The sequence below is a fragment of the Ictidomys tridecemlineatus genome, chromosome 5 (assembly GCF_052094955.1).
Source record: "Ictidomys tridecemlineatus isolate mIctTri1 chromosome 5, mIctTri1.hap1, whole genome shotgun sequence".
Lineage (NCBI taxonomy): Eukaryota > Metazoa > Chordata > Mammalia > Rodentia > Sciuridae > Ictidomys > Ictidomys tridecemlineatus.
In genome coordinates, this window is record NC_135481.1 from 66,751,282 (window position 1) to 66,773,293 (window position 22,012).

At 43.7% G+C, this 22,012-nt stretch overlaps 1 long non-coding RNA gene across 1 annotated transcript in view; it reads left to right on the forward strand.

Annotated features, from left to right (window-relative positions):
- The window catches only part of LOC144377829 (uncharacterized), a 39,045-nt gene extending 19,182 nt beyond the window's left edge, over positions 1-19,863 (forward strand). Inside the window, exon 2 of the long non-coding RNA XR_013439009.1 lies at positions 244-19,863. This is a non-coding gene — a long non-coding RNA (uncharacterized LOC144377829). The remainder of the gene's footprint in view (positions 1-243) is intronic.
- Positions 19,864-22,012: the final 2,149 nt, after the last annotated feature.

Consider the following 22,012-nt stretch of genomic DNA (forward strand, 5'->3'; position numbering starts at 1 on the left):
TATAGATAGGTGCTGCCTAGGAGCACTTTGATCAATGTCATACCAATATATGACAGCAATTACATAAGATAATTAATAAGAGCTGAAAAATTCATTAGTTTGGAGTGTAGTCTTTGTACTTATATTTTTTAAAATTACTGTAAAATAAAGTGCCCTGTTACACCAACAGTACCCTCATAAACTTGGTATTTACTGTGTTTGGTTTTGTTTTTCTTTTAAAATGGTGCTGGGAATTAAACCCAGGGTCCTGTGCATGCTAGGGAAGTGCTTTACTGCTGAGCTGCATCCCCACTTTTACTGTGTTTCTGGATTGGAGTGTATCAAGAGGCCACATCAAGCGATGGACCCTTACCAATCAGGTTTGTGTAAGTACACTCCATGTGTTCATACAATGGCAAAGCTGCCTAAGGATGCATTTATCAGAAGACATCCCTGCCATTAAGTGACACATGCTTGAATATACACAGTTCACGGCTGGGTTGCTGAGCCTTCTGTTCTGTCCCACTGGTCTATTAGACTGTAACTAAGCCAGTGCCACACTGTTGCTATTGTGGTTTTGTAATATATTTGACTGGGGAATTCATTCCTTTACTCTTCTTTTTAAAAGTTTATTTATTTATTTAGTCCCTCAAAAAGAAATCCAACTGGAATTTTGATTGGCATTGTAATGAGTTTAAAGGTTAATTGTTAATATAATTAGGTCTTTATAAAGCTATCCAATATGTCATCTTCTAAGAGGTTGCCCAATCCAAAAGCATGGAATGTGCTCTATTTATTCAGATCATTTTCTGTTTCCTTATTAGAGCTTAAAAAAAAAATGTGTTCAGAAGTTTTGTGTATTCTGGGTTAACGCCTACATATTTTGTAATTCTTGTTGCTATTGTGAATGATATCTTTGTAGTAATAATTTCTAGCACTACTGTGGGTGGAGAGAGATGCTGTTGATTTTTGCAGGTCGGTCTTGTGTCTGGAAAGCTTGCAGAATCTAACTGGCTCTAATATGCTTGAATCTTTGTTATCTCTGAGTTGGTGGACATTTTGTTTTTCTGCTGCTACAGTAAGAAGCAACCCCTGCCTCTTTAGTCTCTGCAACCGGTGGGTGGTGGGGATGAGGGAAGTGATTCCCTGGGAAGGAGTGGAAATGCCTGGGCCCCTGAGATGCTAATGTCTGGGCTCCCATAGCTTCAGGGATTTGCTCTCTGGCCACTAGATGGAGAAAAGGTAGCCTAAAGTTCTGTTAAGGGGGAGGGGGTACAAAAAGAGGGGAAGGGATATAGAAAGGAAGAAGAAGACAGAGAAAAGAAAAAGGAATAGGAGCTGAAGGGGCTTTTGCCCAAGTCAGTGGTCAGTATGGGACCAAGAAGAATCAGGGACAGGGCTGGGGATGTGGCTCATGTGGTAGTGCACTCGCCTGTCATGCGTGCGGCCCAGGTTCCATCCTCAGCACCACATACAAACAAAGATGTTGTATCTGCCGAAAACTAAAAAATAAATATTAAAAATTCTCTCTCTCTCTCTCTCTCTCAAAAAAAAAAAACTCTCAAAAAAACCTGATTTGCTTGTTTCCCATTTAAAAAAAAAAAAGAAGAAGAAGAAGAAGAATCAGGGACAGAAAAAGGGCCTTAGGTTCCAGAAGAGTGGCTGGACTGAAAGACCCATAGAAGACCTGGACCTTTGGCCTCCTAATATGGGACAGGAGGGAGGAGCTGTAGCCCTGGAGACAGACTTGAGCACTGAGGATCCCCTGCCCATGCTGACCAGTTAATGGACTCTCAGCCCATCAGGAGTCATGGATGGCACTGCTATGACCATGACACCCAAAGCTGCGAGAGCCCAAGAACTTCTCAGGGTCCCAACCTCCCACATTCCAGAGCTCCTGGAAGTCAAAGCTGAACTCACAGGGCACACAGAGCTGGGTCCCTGAGCATGGTCCCAAAGAAGTTTGTTGAGGCATGTCAGTAGCACTGGGAATGTATTACTCAGCAGCCAGATTGTTTAATGAAAAGCTATAGCTAAGTAGTTTGGAAACTTCCCTGCACTGCTGAGAGATGAACTGGGCTGCCCTCTGCCCGGCACACTCTGGGGGCACTGGAGGCAGGATGTGGTTTAACAGCCCTGATTGGTGAACCTGATTTCAGTGGCTGGCTGAGTGGCTGTAAAATCAGGAAGTGAGGAGGGTTTTGTGTTGCCTCCCAGTCCCTCCTTCAAGAGCTTGCTCTGGATAAAATGCCAAACACACCGGTTGTGGTTGTGCTTTGCTGCCTTCTGCTCCCCTTTTGCCCCTTAACTGCCTGTAATACTGTCCCAGAATTTCCAGGAGAATTTGCTTTTTTGTGGAGACTGGGATGAGCAGAGACATCCAGACAGATCTGTTTTTGCAAGGAAACAGATGCCCTTCATCCCACTAGGTGCCTGGCCCCCTAGGTCTCCCACAGAGACAGGCCTGTCACCGCCTGCATGAAGAGGCCAGACTCTCCTTGTCAATGTACAGGAGGGAGAAAGAGAGGGGGGTGGGAGAGAAGGGGAGAGAATGAGAGTGAGGGATAGGGGAGAAGGAGAGAGGGAGACAGAGAAACTATTTTGGAAGCAAAGAAGACAGAAAAAGGACCAATGAGGGATGAAATAAATTAACCTGGTCCAGTAACCCAACCCAAGGGCTTGTCGAGGGCTTCCAGGGGCCTTGCAGCCATGCCCAGGCCAGACCCAGGCATTCCCCAAAGCCTGTGGGTTAGACTGTGTCTCTGTGTGCACTCCTCATTTCCTGCTAGGGCCTGTCTCCATGCACCAAACAACAGTGACTCAGCTTTATAAATAGGACATTTACAGTGAAAATTACAGGAAATTCCCAGAGTCTCCTGCCTGGGCTTATTTTAGGTGTGCAACTTCTCCTGTGAAGCCCCAGCTCCCTCCCCCAGCCTCTGCTTCTTGCAGCATCCTTGGATATCAGTGGAGGCAGCTCTGCTCTGTGCCTGGAAACTGCCCCAGGAGGTTTGAGAGGTACAGCACTGGAAGCATCAACCTCAGCTCTGCTCAGACACCCCTGGGTAACAGCAGGTCCCATGTGGCTGGCACTTCCATGTGCCCAGCCCTGCACTCTGTTACTTTACTGACTCTCAGGAAGAAGGAACATTTATGTTGAACACTTTGTGGATGAGGAAATTAGAATTCAAACTCACGTCTGACTTACTCCAGATCTCCAGTAGCCCAGTTATCTTCCCGTTCCTTCTTTCCCCTATGACACACTTCTTGGCAGGAGGTCTTTTCAGGAAAGCCAGAGTTGACAGCTGACAGCTGCCTACACAGGGTTGACGGCTCTGCAGCTGAGGGGCTCAGTTCATGGCAGTCTTTTAGGAACTCAATGCTCTTCAAATATTTGCTCAACAACTCCCAGTGTGCTCTGGAATGAGCAGTAGGAGCTGCCCTTGCTGAGTCACTGAAGGCTGAGGCATCCACCCAAAAATGTCTTCCTTGGGACTCCTAGCTTCTACTCCCTCATAGTTAGCCAGGGTCTTTCTTGCCAACGGGCCTGGGTGACAAGGGAGGGCTCTGCTGCCAGGCCACAGGACCTGGTGGCATCCTACCACATTCTGCGGAGGAAGCTAGTACTCTCACATCTTGGTCCACCAGTTGGTACTACCAATACTTCTGAGCTACAGAATTGTATTTCCAACAATCTGTGTCATTTCTCTCCCTTGATGCCCCTAAGTTTCTAAGTTAATCAAGTTCAAAACAGCATCCAAACTGTTTTGTCTTCTTATGTTCTCTTTCAGTTAATGGCTTCACCATGTACATTATAGTCACTCTAGTTGGAAACCTTGGAATCACCCTTAAATCCTCTACTTCTCTCCTCCTCGTATTCCTGTGTGTGATTCTCCCTCCTTGTATCTTTTCTTTCTTTTTTGATACCAGGGTTTCTTAACCACTAAGCTACATCCTCAACCTTTTTTAATGTTTTATGTTGAGACCAGGTCTCACTAAGTCCTTAGGGCCTCTCTAAGTTGCTGAAGCTGGCTTTGAACTTGCAATAGACTTGCCTCAGCCTCCTGAGTCACTGGGATTACAGGTATGCACCACCACACCTGGCCCCTCCTTGTATCTTTAGTTTCATGCGATCAAATCACTCCTTACCTCCTGAGGCCCATGCTGTTTCTTTTTGTTTGTTTATTTCAATGCTGTGCGTAAGCACACCTCTTCTCTCTCTGCCCTTTTCTTACTCAAGAGTGGACACATGATCCCAGCTGAGCTATTTGGAGCCATTATTTTTCAAAAGGAAGCAGAGGTTAGACACCTCTTTCCTTCCCCACCCTCTTTTCTTACAGGAGATTGAACCCAAGGGTGCTTTGCCACTGAGCCATATCCCTAGCCCTTTTTATTTATTTTTCATTTTGAGACAGGGTCTCTCCAAGTTGCTGAAGGCCTCACTAAGTGGCTGAGGCTGGCCTCAGACATGCAATTCTCCTGCCTCAGCTTTCCCCAGTCACTTGAATTGCAAGCCAATGCCAACAGCTGGGTTGACACATCTTTCCTCTCTAGATGCCAGCTGGAATGCTGGGGGTCCCAAGAAGCTAGTCCCTGTGCCAGGCTGCCCGGGGAAGCCCAACTACAGTGGGGACAGAGGAGGTGCTGTTGCAGGGAGTAACTGTGGTGAGTGATGCAGAAGGTGATCAGGAGACAGAGACCCTAACCCAGTGGTCCAAAGCAGGCTCCATCTTCTCTCCAATCCATCCTCCACAGGGTCCCAGAATTTCCTTCCATTTTCCCTAATTTTTTGTTTTTAAAAAGGTGAAATTATAGAGAAGTGCTAACTTTGATCACTTTGTTAAGGTGGATATCTGCCAGCTCTCTCCATTCTAAGGGTCCCATTTTTCCCTGGTCATCTGAGAATATTTAAATAAACATATATTCCCATGCCCTCTTCTTTAGCAACAATCCCCACAGGTCACTGCAAAGAAGGCCAGGTGACACTTGCCCACACAGGGGTCACACTGGAGAGAGCCCTGAGCTTGGGAAATTAGATTCCTAATGGGCGGTAAGTCTCCTGAGCTGTTCTGCGGGAGACACCATCTTTATGACACTGGACACTAAGCTGCCTGCACTTTGCTCCAGAGGGAGACATTACCTCTGTTTTCTAAGACTATTTGCTATACAAACATTCTTAGAAAGATAGTCCAGGCAGCAAGTACCTCAGTTTGCAAGACATCCACAAATGTGAGAGGCAAAAGAGAGCTGTATTCTGACAGATCCTGAAAAATTATCTTTCTTTCCACCTCACAATCCAATCACAGATCATGTCTGTTGCTCTGCAGTAGTTCTCTCCATCCCCAGTGGTAGATTCTTCCCAATGTAACTGTGTTTCCCATCTTCTCTCTAGCAAGAGGCTTTCAGTGTAAGCGGTATGTGCATCTTCTGGCAAGTGCCCCTTGAGGATGGGCACCATGCCTTTCTCTTTCTTTCTTCCTGCAACATAAATTTTCAGCTTCCCTAGGACACTTTCTAATCCTGTAATCTACTTTATTCTTTTCCATACCAGAAAACAGCTCTCGACACATTCTTTATTTTATTTTGTATGTTATCTGTCTCTTATTAAAATGTGAACTCCATGAACAGTGTTGATACATCACAGTAGATTAGTGTCAATGGTTAAAATATTGAAATATTTCTGTACCAGTTTTGGTGACTAGCCACTGCCCCAAAGCCCCATATACCTCCCACGGCACTTTCCAGGTTCTAACTGCCTTAGTCTGTTTGTGATGCCATAAAAAATTACCATAGTCCAGGTGGTTCTGGAGGTTGGGAAGTGTTCCAATTCCCTAAGCTTTCCATCCAGTTCTGGAAGCTAGGGAGTCTAAGGTCAAGATGCCAACTGATTTTGTCCTGGTAAAATTTCTCTTTCTGGCTGTTTTTCTCCAAGTCCTCTCATGATAGATGAAAGAGAAACAGAGAGAGTGCCCACAAGTGCACACTGGTGTCTCTTCTTATAAAAGCACTAATGTCATCAGATCAGATCCCACCCTCATAACCTCATCTAAACCTAAACACCTCCCAAAGCCTTCATTGGAAGTTAGGGATTCAACATTCAAATTTTGAGAGAACGTGATTTAGTCCATTGCACCAACTACATAGTCATGGATTTTCACAGCAGGGAGCTCCCAGGACCCCACCTCTCTATTAAGACCAGTGATGTTCTGATTAATCCGAGTTCTGATTAACCTGACATGCCTGGAACATGCTCCTTAAATACTTATTGAGTTAGTGCATGATAGACTCTAGGGTGGCTCCAAGCCTTCCCGTTGTCCATTTCAACAACAGGAGCTAGAATCAGATTTTTCAGTAAATAAAGATCAAAGCTGGAAGTGATGCATGGGTGCCTATAGTCCTAGCTATTCAGGAGACTGAGGCAGAAGGATCATAACTTTCGAGGCCAATCTGGGAAACTTTGCAAGACTCTGTCTCAAAATAAAAAATTTAAAGGACTAGGGGCATAGCTTAGGGGTATATCACCCCTGAGTTCAATCCCCAGAAAATAATAATAATAATAATAAATAAATAAATAAAAATCAAAGATGGTGGAATGAGATGGACATCATTATCCTAGATACATATATAATTGCATGAATGGTGTAACTCTACTTCATACACACCAGAGAAGTGAAAAACTCTTTATATTGTACGATGAATCAAAGAGCTTTCTACTATCATGTATAACTGATTAGAATAAATAAATAAATATAAAGAAAACTCCAAGCAGTAGTTCTTTGCTATTTTTTTATTCTTAGTTGTTCAAAACATTACAAAGCTCTTGACATATCATATTTCATACATTTGATTCAAGTGGGTTATGAACTCCCATTTTTACCCCATATACAGATTGCAGAATCATATCGGTTACACATCCACGTTTTTATATACTGCCGTACTAGGGTCTGTTGTATTCTGCTGCCCTTCCTATCTTCTACTATCTCCCCTCCCCTCCCATCTTCTCTTTCTACCCCATCTACTGTAATTCATTTCTCTCTCTTGTTTTTTTTCCCTTTCCCCTCACAACCTCTTATATGTAATTTTGTATAACAATGAGGATCTCCTTCCATTTCCATGCAATTTCCCTTCTCTCTCCCTTTCCCTCCCACCTCTTGTGCCTGTTTAATGGTGATCTTCTTCTCATGCTCTTCCTCCCTGCTCTGTTCTTAGTTGCCCTCCTTATATCAAAGAAGACATTTGGCATTTGTTTTTTAGGGATTGGCTAGCTTCACTCAGCATAATCTGCTCTAATGCCATCCATTTCCCTGCAAATGCCATGATTTTGTCATTTTTTAGTGCTGAGTAATACTTCATCGTGTATAAATGCCACATTTTTTTTTATCCATTCATCTATTGAAGGGCATCTAGGTTGGTTCCACAGTCTAGCTATTGTGAATTGTGCTGCTATGAACATCGATGTAGCTGTATCCCTATAGTACGCTCTTTTTAGGTCTTTAGGGAATAGTCCGAGAAGGGGAATAGCTGGGTCAAATGGTGGTTCCATTCCCAGCTTTCTGAGGAATCTCCATACTGTTTTCCAAATTGGCTGCACCAATTAGCAGTCCCACCAGCAATGTATAAGTGTACCCTTTTCCCCACATCCTCGCCAGCACTTATTGTTGTTTGACTTCATAATGGCTGCCAATCTTACTGGAGTGAGATGGTATCTTAGGGTGGTTTTGATTTGCATTTCTCTGACTGCTAGAGATGGTGAGCATTTTTTCATGTACTTGTTGATTGATTGTATGTCCTCCTCTGAGAAGTGTCTGTTCAGGTCCTTGGCCCATTTGTTGATTGGGTTGTTTTCTTGTTGTTTAATTTTTTGAGTTCTTTGTATACTCTGGATATTTTTTTTAGATATATTTATTTTTTTAGTTGTAGTTGGACACAATACCTTTGTTTCACTTATTTATTTATTCTTTTTAATGTGGTGCTGAGGATCGAACCCAGGATCCTGCACATTCGAGGTGAGCGCTCTACCGCTAAGCCACAACCCAAGCCCCTTTGCTATTTTTTTTTAAAGAGAGAGAGAGAGAGAATTTTAATATTTATTTTTTAATTTTCAGCAGACACAACATCTTTGTTTGTATGTGGTGCTGAAGATCGAACCCTGGCCACATGCATGCCAGGCGAGTGCTCTACCGCTTGAGCCACATCCCCAGCCCCCTTTGCTATTTTTAAACAAATAATTTCTTATACTTGTGTGTGTGTGTGTGTGTGTGTGTGTGTGTGTGTGTGTGTATGTGTGTATGCCAGGAGTGCTTAACCACTGAACAACATTCCCAGCCCATTTAATTTTTATTTTGAGACAGGGTCTCGCTAAGTTGCTCAAGGCCTTCATTAAGTTGGTGGGGCTGGCCTCAAACTTGTGATCCTCCTGCCTCAACCTTCCAGGTAGCTGGAATTATAAGTGTACACCACCACTCTCAGCTCTTACACCTTTTTCAAGTCCTTCCTGATCCAATTCCATCCTACTCCCATGAAGAAGAGAAAGTTACTGAGTAGAAACATAGAAGGGAAAAACATTTGAGATGAGTCATTGCTAGAACCTTCAATATATTAACCAAGGGAAATGAGAAGGCCAAAGAAGCAACACAGCAACAGTGACATCCATCAACTCAGATCCACACACACCTTGCTGACCTTGCCTTTCAGGGGTTCCAAGGAGATGCAATGGTTCAAAAGCATATATCTATTCTATTTTTTAAAATGTGCAAACCCAGCCAGTCATGGCGTCACACACTTGTAATCCCAGCGGCTTGGGGGGCTGAAGCAGGAGGATTACGAGTTCAAAGCCAGTCTCAGCAACTTAGTGAGTCCCTGAGCAACTTAGTGAGAACCTGTCTCTAAATAAGATATTTTAAAAAGAGCTGGGATGTGGCTCAGTGGTTAAGCACCCCTGGGTTCCATTACCAGTACCCCTCCCACCCACATCCACTCCCCAAAAAACACTATGCAAACTGTGCAAACCAAGCAATTATTTGTTCTGGAATCTACCTTTGAGAAATTCTTACACTTATGCATGGGGAGGCATTGCTTGCAGCAGCAAAAGATTAAATAACGTAGTTGTTCAACAGTAGGAAACAACTCAAATGTGTTGCTACAGCACACTGTGGAAAACCATTTAACAATTAAAAATGATGAATTGATCTATTAGACCAATATGAAAAGATCCTTGCAGATTTGTTTTGGAGAGAAAAAGAGCAACTTAAAAAATAATATTTGCAGAATTTTTTTTTTCTAGTACTGGAGTTGAACCCAGTGGTGCTTTACTACTGAGCTACATCCATAGCCCTTTTTTGTATTTTTTTTTTTTTGAGATAGGGTCTTGCTAAGTTGTCAGACTGGCTTTGAACTTGTGATTCTCCTGCCTCAGCCTCTTAAATTACTGAGATTATAGGCATGTGCCATTGTATCCGGCTAGAGGATTTGTATTATTATTTGTGTATAATTGTCCCCAATATTTTCTTTTAAAAAATCTTCCATAAAATGTTATTAATTTAAGCATACAGGATGTGTTTGTTATTTATTCTCCATTCAGTATTTGAAATAAATTTATTTATTAATTCAACAAATATTTGTTGAGCATATACTACATGAAAAACACTGTACTGAAGACTGATAAGTGACATGGGTCTAACTGAACAAGACAGATAGCAACCTGCCCTCCTGGAGCTTAATATTTGTGGAGAATACAATACAAGCAACAAAACAAATGCATTATTACAAATTATGATGCACAATATGAAGAAAACAAACAGAAACAGGTTGGGGCTGCCTTGGATAGGAGCAGGAGGGTAGGACCATCTGAGGAGGCGGGCTGTGCATGGCCCTAAAGATGGGAAAGACAGCCAGGGGAAGAGCATCTGGACGGAGGCCCCAAAACTGTTAGCACAAGGACTGGCTGTAAATTTTGATAAGTCCATTTAATAAACAAATGAAAATGTGACCCTGGCTGGGGTGGGAGAATCAGTTTCCACCCCAGGGGCTCATTATCCCTACCCACGGCAGATGGGAAACCCCACAAGATTATGACCTCTGTCCTGGGACGTGCTTAATATCTGCATTGGGCCAGACAGGATGAGAGACCCTGCCAAAGGCACCATGGGCTCCCTAGTAGGCAGAGAAGACTCTGCTGTGCCTATACAGAGATGCCACCCCAACACGCCTGACTCCAGCCCTCCTTATCACCCAACCTAAGCCCCTTTCAGGGGTAAAGGACAATGGCAGAATGTGGGCTTCCCTCTGCCACTGTACCTGGCCAGGGAGGAAGGGGATGGCAGGAGGTGGGAATACAGATTTGGTGAGGCTCCCAGTCCAGTACAGATGGCATGTCCCATTATCCCATCTAACTTCACTTAAAGAACACAGATTCAAGACGGTGACAACAGTGCATTACACCCAGGCACATGGCTCCTTCTGGGAGCTGGGTCCCAGGTGACTGCACTGTCTCAGGCTCCTTGGGCCAGCCCTGCTCAGAACTGACAGGAAGCAAGCCTCTTACAGTGAGCAGAGACAGGGTCTGAGATGGGGCAGGGGCCAGAAAATAGGTCACTGAAAAGACTTTGGGTGTTGCTTTTAGTTCAGGGAAACCACCAAAGAGAAGGAGAGACATGACTACTGATGGCAGGGGGAAAAATAGTGACTCAAACTCTGGCAGAGGCAACAGAAGAGAGACAGATAGATGTGAGACATTGTTTTGGAAATAAGGAGGAAGAAGTGGGAGGTGAGGAGGTCAGGAGGTATGAATCCTGAGAGAGGGAGGGTTGAACTAGGCAGGTGTTGAAGTCACAGGGAAGGAAGACACACACTGTGGGCTGGAGGAAGTGAGGGAAGCTCCAGAAGCCCATCTCAGAGCTGCCTCTCAGCTGGTGTCCTGCCATCCATTCTGCAAACTGTCCTTCTTGGTCACATTGTTTTTGTGTCCGGTGAAGCAGGCAGAGGGAGCTGAGCGTCTCTCTGTTGCCCTAGCAAGTCATATCTCACAAGCCCAATCTTACCCAGCAGATAGTAGCCCAGAGGTCAAGTTGCAGCCTGCGAAGGTTGCACAAATCCACCAGCCCTTCCTCCCATGGCCCTATAGAGATAAAACTGCGTCAGAGTGGGACAGAGGTGAGCCCACAGAAGAGAGTGAGGACCAAGGACGGACAGGAGGGGGAGCAAGTGGGTATGGATGAGAAATCAACCTGCACCTTGGTTACCTTGAGGGCTAAGCCTGTCCTTCCTGTTGCCCCAACCCCTCCCCCTTCTTAGTTCTGAGGACTAAAGGAAGAGAGCACACAGGCTGTTCTAAGTAAAGAGCTACAGGGTGTTTCCATCTGCATTCAAATACCAATTGAGCAGAACTTCAAGGCCTTCTTTCTGTAAACCATTAAACCAATAAGAAATTTCTAACCAGGGTAGAGTCACAGAGAAGTAAGAGGGTAGGGAGACGGGAGGATGAAGGACGAGGGGGCGGTTGGTGGTAGAGTTCTGGTAAGAGCTGCTGCCAGCTGTCCAGGCTCCTGGCAGGCTCCTGGCTGGGATCAGTGGCCATGGAGAAGCATTCTTACAGGCTTCGCTAATGCACACACAGAAGGGGAGGAAGTGAAGTCCTGATTTGACCTAACCATGGGGCCCTCTCTAATCACTATTAAAAGCAGTCATTTCCACCCTCCCTGGTGGCACTGGAGTGCTGGAAAAGATTAACGGGAAGAAATTCAACTAAAACCAATTCTTCAACCTATTCATTTAGAATAGCCAAAGAGAAAAAAGCCTGCAAAAGAACAAAAACTCTTGCCTTCATTTTTCTTCAAATCATCAAATCATTCTCTTTGTTCCCAGTGTTTTCTAAGAGTAATGTCTGACTCTGGGCCTACGATAAAAAATTCTCTAGACATTTGATGGAGGACAATCAGCCTGATGGGACCCAGCTTTTCTCACAGTGCCTGTGGGAAGTTGATAAGAACTCCAAGAAAAAATAAGTGTGGGAAGCACTGGGTTAGAAGGAATAAAACAGGTTTCTTTACTATAAAGCTTTAAACATTTTCATGTGCAATGGGACTCTTCAGAAGGGTGTGGAAGCTTGGGTTGGTTTCCTACTTGACAACATTCTTCAGTGCACTTCTTTGCCCAAAGAAGAAACAAACTCAGAAGAGCTGTTCCTTCTGTGATTTCCTCTTATGGCATCCTGAAACAAAGAAGGGTATGATTCATTGGACGGTCCCCAATTCACTGGGCCATAGCAGATCCTCTGGAATAAGTTTCCATGGTATGCTTCTGGAAGGCCTACAGGGGAAGGGGTGTGGAGGTGGCAATCAGAAGTGCCAGGTTCTACTTCAGGTTCTAAAAGCTGCATGAGCTTCTGGGTCTCATTTTCAAACTCTGAAAAAGACATGTTCACCAGGACAACATAAGTCAAGTTTCTAGGGGCTGGAATATAGCTCAGTAGTAGAGCAGTCACCCAGCAAGCAGGAGGCCCTGAGTTTAATCTTTAGAAATGCTTTAAAAAAAAAAAGTCAATCATCTAATACTATTGCATAGCACATGTGATACATGGCCCCTATATGTCATAAATAGTCATATTTTTTAAATGAGGGAGGGAAATATTCCACTATCAAAATCTAGATTATGACAAAGAGTTCTCACCTCATACCCAATAATAGAACCCTCTTGCCTCCATTCAGCCTGAAAAAAAGATAAATATACCATAAATGTCCTAGGTGAGCACAGTCACGCCAGGGCCCACAGCCTCGGTTCCTCACTCTTCTGCTAAAGCAACCCAGGACTCAGCTGGGAGCTCCTTGGATGGTCAGTGTCCCCCTGAAGGAGTTAATGGCTCCAGGGAACACTTCAATGAGAACTTCCACATGTGCCAGACACCCAGCCTGCCCCAGACTGGTGATCTCCAGTCTCCATGCTTAGGTAGATGCCAAGAGCATTGAGCTCCTTCTTGCCGAGAGCCCTGGCTGAGACTCAGAGCAGCTGGTAGACAGCTGACCTAGGGCTTCTCTCTCTTATCCACTGAGGCATTTTTTTTTTTATGCCCTACATCTTAGAAAAGGAATCCAGAACTTTCCCTGGAAGTATTTCTACCAAGACAGGGAGGGGCTCAGAACCCACTGAGACTATCAGGTGCTGCTGATCTCACTCCTCCTGTCAGCAGAAAGAGACTAGGCCATTCTGGCTGTTTTCTCAGAAGAAAGGCTGAGAGGGCTGAAAGAGAACCAGAGTAGGCAGGGGGACCCAGCTAGATGACACACCTCCTGTGGGCTGAGCACCAGGAGAGAGTGGGTAGGAGACAGGCATGGGACCACAGGAAGGAGAGAGGATATTTTGTTGACTTAGGAGCTGCCTAGGGATAAAATATCCCTTGGGCCACACTTTAAACCTGACGGTTCTCTGGAACTGAACTATGAAAGTCCTAACTTTTGAGATGTTACAACTACAGTGGTCACAATTCCTGGTGTTGGTTGGGAAGAATGATTACTTGATGAGTGTGTCTGGGACGGCTTCCTGGAGGAGTGGCTCTTGAACCACGTTGTAGGTCTGTGCTTCTTATTTGCTGATGTGCACAGGAAGCACTGAGGGCCTGCTTCAGCGGCGCTGGGGAAGGGCCTGTGATTCTGCATTTGAAACAAGCTCCCAGGTAATGCTGATACCTTGTATTAGCTATAAAGGATATAACTAAGAGAGGCCCCATGGACAGGGGGTCAATCAGGAGGACATTCCTGACACCAGGGGAAAAAAGAGCAAAGGGGGAAAATGAGATGTACCTTAGAGAGCAAGGTGTGTGGGGAAAGAGTAGGGGAAGCAGGGAAGATGGGGAGGACCTTGCCTGAGAGGGGACAAGGGACACATGAGAAGGGCAGGGAGAGTGAACCACCACGTTTAACTTTATCCTGTGGATCACAGCTATTCTCCGGGTGCATGTCCAGGCTCTATCAGAATCCTTGGGCACCGATTAAAGGCATGCTTCTGTTGGCCCCACCCAGCAGAATATCAGATTTATTGGGTACGGAAAGGGGTTCAGAAATCTGCATTTTTTAAAACTTAATATTTTTCTTTTTAAAAGACAGGTTCTTACTGTGTTACTCAGGCTGGCCTCAAACTCCTGGGCTCAAGCAATCCTCCTGCCTCAGCCTTCCGAGTAGCTGGGACTAGAGGCATGTGATACCAAAACCAGCAGAATCTGCATTTAAAAAACAATAATCTCTATTGATTTTATTTTTTTTTATTCTAGAATTGGGCAACACTTTTCATTTATTCCATGAAAAAGAATAAAGTACAAGAAATCTGAACTTTTAAGAAGCTCTCTACGTGATTCGCATGCAGTTTGGTAACCAGTGGTGGGAATTAACATATTTCAGACAGGGGAAAGGCCAAGGTTAGATTAGCATATTGACAGATCCCCTGGAAAGCAGAGGAGGGTAGAAGGTTGGTGGAGGGGAGCAGTGTGGCTATGTAGACCAGAGAAACCAAGGACTTGGACCAGAAATCTGGCAATAGGAATGAAGAGGAGAGTGACCCAAAAAATATCCACCAATGATGGATATTTGCTCACTGGTGGACTGCCAGTCAGGGGTATGTGAGGGCAAGAGAGGTGATGAGTGCAATTTTAGATCTGCCAAGTTTGGTGGACATCCAGGTAGGGAAGACCATTGGGCAAATGGCTATGAGAGTCTGAAGATCAGAGGCAATGACCAGCTCTGGCTCTGGATTTTAGAGCCTGTGACCTGAAGTATCACATTAAACTTTGTGTTGGCAGCAGTAAGCATTTCAGATTTTCCCAGAGACCATTCCTAGGGGAAAATGGCGATTAGAGTCCTCCTTCTGCCAGGAGTCAATACTGTTACCAGCAGTGATGTTGATTGTCCCAAGTACAGAGGGCAGATGCTTCCTGGAGAAGCTTGAGCAATGGGGAACTTACGTAAGTTCTCCCCTGGAGACTTGCAGGCCTCTAAGGTGGTGAGGGTAGCCTCCCAGTATCAGCTGAAAAGATCAGAGGACCTCATAACAGCATCCACAAATATCTCTTTCTGCTATGATTTGATCTTGTAATGTACATTTTCAGGGCTTTTGTTTGTTTTAATTCCTGATACTGGGGATTGAACACAAGAACCTTCTACCTTTGAGGCATATCTCTAGTCCTTTTTATGTTTATTTATTTGTTTGTTTTTGGCACTGGAGATCAAACCCAGAGGCACTTAACCACTGAGCCACATCCCCAGCCCTTCTTTGTATTCTATTTAGAGACAGAGTCTCACTGAGTTGCTAAGTGTCTCACTAAGTTGCTGGGGCTGGCTTTGAACTCATGATCCTCTTGCCTCAACCACCTGAGTAGCTAGGATTATAGGCATGCACCACTGTGTCAGGCCTCCAACCCTTTTTATTTCTGAGACAGGGCCTCACTAAGTTTCTGAAGGTCTTACTAAATGGTCCAGGTTACCCTTGAATTTTCAACCACCCTGCCTCAGCATCCTGAGTCTCTGAAATTATAGGTATGTGCCATTGTACCTGGCCTGTAATGTACATTTTCAGACTCCAAGAGCAAACTATGGCAAACATGCTAGTGTCAGCTTATGGAACACTCCACCAGGTTGCAGTGACTGTCCCTACCCTTAAGGAACCCAGTTAACTGGAAAAGACAGACAAGGACCTGGACATCTATGCTGCCGTGTTGCATAACCATCTAAATAAACAAGGCTTAGTGGAAGAGCTGACACTGTTATATTTTAAAGGAGTAATAGAAGTTGGGTATGTGAAATAATGGAATGAGGGAGAAGAAGGATTCTAGGTGGAAGAAACAGCCCACGCCAGGCACAGGCTGATGTGATCAGGGAACAGAAGAATTAGGCATGGCTGGAGCAAAGGGCAGATGGGGGACAAGGACAGGAAATGGATCTAACACAGGGGAAAGCAGAGCCTGTCATGAAGGGCTCCCTGATATGCAAAGACAATGAATTTAAAATTATCTTGAAAACTCTAAAATGCCAGTTTAAAGAGGGGCACTAGCTCTGAGGTCTCAGTTTGGGTGAGGAATGTGCAGGAGTTTTGATCATCCAGGCATGAAGGAGACTGAACCAAGACAAAACAGGCTCAATCCTCAGTACTGCCTGCTGGTCCATTTCTCAAATTTATCTCTGTTTTTCCTCCTCCTGGCAGCCAGCACCCAGAGCAAGCCACCATGTCCTCTGTCCTGGGCTCCCGCTGCCGCCCCCTGACAGGTCTTGCTATTTCCATACTTTTCTTCACAGCCTGTTGTCTATGAGGCAGCCAGAGGGACCTTTTAATAATGTAAGTTGTACTGTGTCCCTTGTCTGCTTGAAACCCTTCAGTGGCTTTCATGAGCTGGGCTGGGAGTACGGTCCAATCTTCTTCCCCTAGTTCACTTGATATGGCCCCTCCTGCCTGTCTACCCTCTTCCTAACCCTCCTGCTCTGTCTTTGCCTAAACCCCTAACACACACTCCTTTCTAGTTCTTAAACATGCTCAGCTCATCCCCCTTTTAGAACTTTTACTAGATCTTCCTCCTGCCTAGACCTTACACAGCTGGACATTTCTTGCCTTTTAGGATATTTAAATATCATTTTCTCAGAGAGATTTTCCCTGACAACTCCCTCAATCTATAGGTCATTTTCTGTCAAGTCATCCTGTTTCAATTCTCCGAGCAGCTCTTTATTACCTAGTATTTTCCTGTTTTTGTATATTTAATGTCTCTCTCCTCTGTAGGAGATAATCTTCAAAATGGCCACCATTACTTTCTCCTCTCACTGTACATTTACGTTACTCCACTTGTCAAGAAGTGAGGCTTATTTCTTCTTCCACTGAATCTGGACTGGACTTACTATTTCTTATTACTTGCTCTGAATGACAGAATGAGGCAGAAAAGATGCTGGGTCTAACTTTTACCTGGCCTGTTCACTTTCGATGTTACTCTTGGAAACTAGCTACCATGTAACGAGTCTGACTACCTTAAGATCGCCATGTTGTAAGGAATTGCAGACTTTCCATGGAGTCAGAGAGGACATGTTTAGGAGCATATAAAAGAGACATGAGTGATGGACCCATCAGCCCACACCAGCTATCCACTGCCTGTAGATGAGTGAATGACCCCAGATGATGCCAATGACACAGTTCAGCAGAAGAGTTGCCTAACCTGGTCCTGACCCAATTCTGGAAGAGAATTTTGAGGCTTAATAAATCCTTATTATTTAAAGACACTAAGTTTTGGAGAGGTTCGTTACACAGCAATAGGTCGCTGCAACCTCCTCCCAATACAGTGAAGGTTTATGTGCGGTGCCAGGCACTGCCGGGCACATGTGTGGAGTCAATAGATATTTGCTGAATATGGTTTTGTTGTTGTTGTTTTTGTTTTTTTGGTTTGTCTTGGGAATGAAATCCAGGGCCTCACACATGCTAGGCAAGTGCTCTGTCACTAAGCTACACTCCCGGCTCTGAATGTGTGAATTCAGGGAAAATGGATTTGTCCATTGTCCATGAGTCTTTATAAACAAAAATGCTAAATGTCTTACAGTATTAATGCTGGAAACCAAGGAACTGAAGGGAACTGAAGTTAGGAAATGGGATTTGAGGCCAGGCACAATGGCACACACCTACAATCCCAGAGACTCAGGAGACTGAGGCAGGATGATCACGAGTTCAAGGGTAGTCTCAGAAATTTAGCAAAACCCTGCCTAGAAAAAATAAATAAATAAAAGGAGCTAGGGATATAACTCAGTGGTATAAATGCCCTGGGTTGAATTCCCTATACTAAAAAAAAAAAAAAGAAGGAAAGAAAAGAAAAGGAGAGGGTGGGGTTTGGAGCTTAACATTTCAGTTCTGAGTTTTGAGAACGCATATGACATCGTCACAGCTGAAGTGGTGGAGAGACGGAGGTCACTAAAGTTGAGGAGGTAAACAAATTTGAGGTTAGGATACTGGCTGAGACAAATAAATATTCAGCTTATCCAGGAAGATGGCAGGACTGGTGCTGGGGAGAGGTACTGGAAGGTTCTACCTGAGAGCCATGAGAGGGCATAGGACAGGTGGAATCCATGGAATTATCAAGCTTCAAAAAGGCAAAAAGGATTCAGTGAAGGATCTGTGGGAGCAGACAGAACAGGAGACTCAGGGGGAAAGAGGACAACCCAGCACCACCCTCAGCAATGGCTATCAGGTCACCTTCAGGGGCAGATGAATGAGGTAGGGCTTTCATAGCACTGCAGCCCAGCACAGATTAGGCTTCATTCTGGGCAGATGAGAAGCATACTCAGATGAGATCACCAGGAAGATTAACTGGCCTCTGATTTTGGCTGGCCCCGAAGGTTAAAACAATACAAAACAAAAAACAATGGTTTCCTTGCCAGCATACCCAGAAGATAGATAATGTTTGCTGTTGGCAGTGGAATCAGCAAACTGAGACCTTGGCTCAAAAGTCCAAATGAAACTATGGTGAAAGGATGCAGGCAGGGCTGTGGGTAGGCCCAACTCAGTAAGCCCCCAACTGGCCTGCAGACGGTAGACGCTGAGCAGAGAGGGAGGAGCAGCAGGCTGAGTCCTGGGGTGAGAAAGAATGGGGCTCACTTGGACTGCTGTGTACCCCCAAACTTGTCCTCACAGGAAGGGTTGGCATGGCTGGTCAGAGTTAGCTATATGGAACCAGTGCTCGGTCTGGAAAGGCAAGATGGTCTGAGTTGATTCTCTTCAAATCCTATGAAAAAATAAACTTAATAATGATCCTTCCATATTATAAAAAGTAGACACATTTAATGTTAAAAACTCTGTTTTCAAATCCCCAAAGCAGAAAGGCCTTCCACTTCTGTCTCCCTCTACACACATAAAAAATGAGCATGGATAAGAAATAATCCTTAACATACTATTAAATTCTCATTTTAATAACCCAGTCACAGCCTTTGGGCTATTCTGTTTCCTGCCTTGATATTCCAGTCCAAAGAAACCAAGCAGAGAACGGTGACAGAACTAGAACTAAACAATGGACTCCTTCAAGTCCTTGCAGTATATCATTCAAACTGAAAGGCATTTATTAAGCTCCAACCCATTAGTCAGGTCTCTCTCAATTTCAAGTGAGTGAAACCAACATAAGCTGGTTTAGGCCAAGTAGGAAATTTATTGGTTCGTATTTTAAAAGAACAAGAAGAGGAATGAAAGAAAGAACAGAAACAAATAGAAGATCAGCTCAATCAGATGTTGGCAGGAATCTCATCTCATCATTTCAGCCCTGCTTTTTCAATATCAGTTTTTTCTCAGGCAGGGTTTCCCATCTGGTGACCAAGTTAACAGCACAATGAAAAATCACCTCCTTTCTGAAGCAAAATTCTGAGGCATGTTCTCATTGGTTATATTTGAGTCACATGCCCATCCTTGAACCAATCATGGCCAGGAGGATGCAGTTCTCTCATTGGCCAGGCCAGATCACACAACCACACCTGGAATAGTGTAGTGATGTTAGTCCCATTCAAGCTACATACATAGTTGGGTCCTCAAATAAAAGTTGCAGTTACCAGATGGAAGGGCATGGCATGCAGGGTAATTGCAAATAGGTGGCTAGACAGAGCAGACTTCATGGACCTGCAACCAAGGACCATGGGCCAGACTCATGGCCTGGCTCTTAGAAAGGATTAATGCAGCTCTGTTTTGAAATTCTTAATACTTCTTAATAATTTAAAAAATTAAAAAAAATTTTTTTAGTTGTAGGTGGACACAATACCTTTATTTTTTATTTTTATATGTAGTGCTAAGGATCAAATCCAGTGCCTCACACACACTAGGTGTGTGCTGTACCGCTGAGCCACAACCCCAGTCCCAATAATTTAATAATTAATAAAGTTTGTGAATTTTAAAGAATTTTTAAGCTTCAAAATTATTAGAATAATAATTAGAAGTAGGAGCCTTGTGTTTTCATTTTTCAGTGGGCCCTATAAATTAGGTAGCTGATCTTGTGGTTACACTACTGTGTGCCTGGGAAGGATTCAAGAAACCCATAAAACAGTCCCCTCAGGGAGAAGAAACAAAGGACACTTTTGGGGAAAAGAACAAGTGATCTGTGCTGATTTAGGCCTGTAAGGAAAGAAAATGTACTCATTCATTCATTCTTTCTTTCATTTATTCATTTAAAACTTTGTTAAGGGGCTGGGAACTACTATTGCCAGGGTATAGAGGAAAAAAATGACTGTCACAATCCTAAGGAAGCCCCTGCTCTGCTGGAGTGGGGGAAGGATCACAAGCACAGCAGAGTAAGGGTTGGGATGTAAAGAAACACCCAAAGCTGTGGAGTGCAGGGCAGATACTGCGAGCAATCCAGCCTGGAGATGGGATCCAGCCTGGAGGTGGGTATATGCTGTTGTCCTAAGAGTCAGGCATGTGATTGATTGGTCAATAGAAGCCAATAGTTGCAAAGCCTGGTAAGCTTCTCCACCAGTAGAGATAGTTTCACAGTGCAGAAAAAATCATGCCAGGTACTTCAGGCAGAAGCTTGTGTCTGAGCCATGATATGGACTGAATGAAACTTCTCAGGGTGTCAGCCCTAGCCACAAACTTAACCACTTAGACATGAATATTCCTGCAATACAGTGCCCTATCTAAGTGTCAAGAAAGGTGAAGTATCCCAGTGGCTCAGGAGGCTGAGGCAGAAGGATCACAAGTTCAAAACCAGTCTCAGCAACTTAGCGAGGCCCTAATCATCTTAGTAAGACCCTATCTCTAAATAGAATATAAAAAAAATAACATGAAGAGAGAGTCTACAGAATGGGAGAAAATCTTTACTACATGCACCCAAGATAGAGCATTAATCTCCAGGATATGTAAAGAACTCAAAAAACTTAATACCAATAATAATAATAATAATAATACAAATAACCCAATCAATAAATGGGCTAAGAACTGAACAGACACTTCACAGAAGAAGAAATACAATTGATCAACAAATACATGGAAAAATGTTCAACCTCTTTAGCAGTTAGAGAAATGAAAATCAAAACGGAAAGCAGTATGGAGATTCCTCAAAAAACTTGGAATGGAATCACCATTTGACCCAGCTATCCCACCTCTCAGTTTATACTCAAAGGACTTAAAATCAGCATATTACAGTGATGCAGCATATTACAGTGATGTTTATCGAAGTTCAAGTCACAATAGCTAAACTATGGAACCAACCTAGGTGCTCTTCAACAGATGAATGGACAAAAAAAAAAAAAGTGGTATATACAATGGAATATTACTCAGCCTTAAAGAAGAATGAAATTCTGGTATTTTCTGGTAAATGGATGGAGCTGGAGAATATCATGCTCAGTGAAATAAGCCAATCCCAAAAAAACAAAGGCTGAATGTTTTCTCTGATATACGGATGCTAATTCACAATGGGGCAGGGAGCTAGGGAAGAATAGAATTACTTTATATTAGGTAGAGAGGAATGAAGGGAGGGGAGGGGGTATAGGGGTAGGAAAGATAACAGAATGAATCAGTAAACATTATTACTCTCTCTATATAACTATATAACCAGTGGGATTCTACAAATAAAAAAAATATTAGTAAAAAAAAAAAAAAGAGGCCAAGGATGTGGCACAGTGGTTAACTCCTGGGTTCAATCCTTGTAACAAAAAAAAAAAAAAAAACAAAACAAAAACAAGAAAGGGGAAGTAGTATCAAATCAATTGGGAGAAATTTACTTCTGATCCCTGGACTTTTCATTTATATGAACCATTTTCATGTTGTTTTCACAGTAGAATCATTTGTCCCCACACACTTTGTTTGTTTATAATGGGAGTTTGGGCAACAATTAACTCACACCCAGCGGTGTGGTTTTTTCCCCTAGCATAATTGCAATTATTTTTTCCTTCATAGTTTCATCATGGGCTTAGCTTTTCATAAACTCAAATGGTTGCAATTAACTATAATCACTGCTTTCTTTCTTTTTTAGTTGTACATGGACACAGTACAATTATTTATTTATTTTTATGTGGTGCTGAAGATGGAACCCAGGGCCTCACCCGTGCCA